The sequence below is a fragment of the Atheta coriaria genome, unplaced genomic scaffold, assembly GCF_025399875.1.
Source record: "Atheta coriaria isolate IRGN ID8LTWV9N9 unplaced genomic scaffold, Caltech_Dcor_3.1 scaffold1963_size1491, whole genome shotgun sequence".
NCBI lineage: Eukaryota > Metazoa > Arthropoda > Insecta > Coleoptera > Staphylinidae > Dalotia > Dalotia coriaria.
The window spans coordinates 315-1,491 of NW_027050186.1; the positions used below are offsets into that span (position 1 = coordinate 315).

The window sequence follows — 1,177 nt, forward strand, 5'->3', positions numbered from 1 at the left end:
ACGGTTGTCCTCCGGCATGGCGTTCGCCCGCTAAAGCAAAAAAAACCACAAAATTAGCTGACAGAAAAAGCAAAGCGGGTATTTTTGAAGGTTTCCCGAGGGTTAAATCAACAAATTATATATGAAAGTAATTAAGAATTTCAATACCTACAATTTGGTGAAAGAACGGTTGTCCTCCGGCATGGCGTTCGCCCGCTGAAGCAAAAAAACCACAAAATTAGCTGATAGAAAAAAACAAAAATGGCATTTTTGAAGGTTTCCCGAGGGTTAAATCAACAAATTATATATGAAAATAATTAAGAATTTCAATACCTACAATTTGGTGAAAGAACGGTTGTCCTCCGGCATGGCGTTCGCCCGCTAANTGTCCTCCGGCATGGCGTTCGCCCGCTAAAGCAAAAAAACCACAAAATTAGCTGATAGGAAAAAACAAAAAGGGCATTTTTGAAGGTTTCCCGAGGGTTAAACCAACAAATTATATATGAAAATAATAAAGAATTTCAATACCTACAATTTGGTGGAAGAACGGTTGTCCTCCGGCATAGCGTTCGCCCGTTAAAGCAAAAAAACAACAAAATTAGATGAGCAAAAAATACAAAAAGGGCATTTTTGTAGGTTTCCCGAGGGAAAAACCAACAAATTATATATGAAAATAATAAAGAATTTTAATACCTACAATTTGGTGAAAGAACGTTTGTCCTCCGGCATGGCGTTCGCCCGCTATAGCAAAAAAAACAACAAAATTAGCTGATAGAAAAAAACAAAAAGGGCATTGTAGGTTTCCCAAAAGTTAAACCAACAAGTTATATATGAAAATAATAAAGAAATTTAATACCTACAATTTGTTGAAAGAACGGTTGTCCTTCGGCTTGGCGTTCGCCCGCTATAGCAAAAAAACCACAAAATCAGTCGAGCTAAAACACAAAAAGGGCATTTTGGTAGGTTATTCGAGGGTTAAATCTACAAGCTATGAAAATTATAAAGAATTTTAATACCTACAGTTTGGTTAAAGATCTGTTGTCCTACGATATGGTGTTTGCCCGCTAAACAAAAAAATTTATGAATATAATAGTTCTAATTTGCATTAACGTCGATCACTTAATTGTCCTTCCGATGCAACAGACTTTTCACATTAGTAAGAAATGTTGCTTAAACAAATTAACCATTGAATAAATCA

The 1,177-nt window shown here is 35.6% G+C and overlaps 1 long non-coding RNA gene across 2 annotated transcripts; it reads right to left on the reverse strand.

Annotated features, from left to right (window-relative positions):
* LOC135803094 (uncharacterized) lies at positions 1 to 1,146 on the reverse strand. 2 transcript variants are annotated; one of them, XR_010550717.1, is made up of 6 exons: positions 1,000 to 1,146; positions 836 to 914; positions 677 to 720; positions 317 to 360; positions 152 to 195; positions 1 to 30 (listed from the first exon to the last, which is right to left on the reverse strand). It is a non-coding gene; the product is annotated as an uncharacterized lncRNA (long non-coding RNA). The 2 variants fall into 2 exon arrangements; XR_010550716.1 differs by having other exon boundaries at positions 313 to 360.
* Between the last annotated feature and the right edge of the window lie 31 nt (positions 1,147 to 1,177).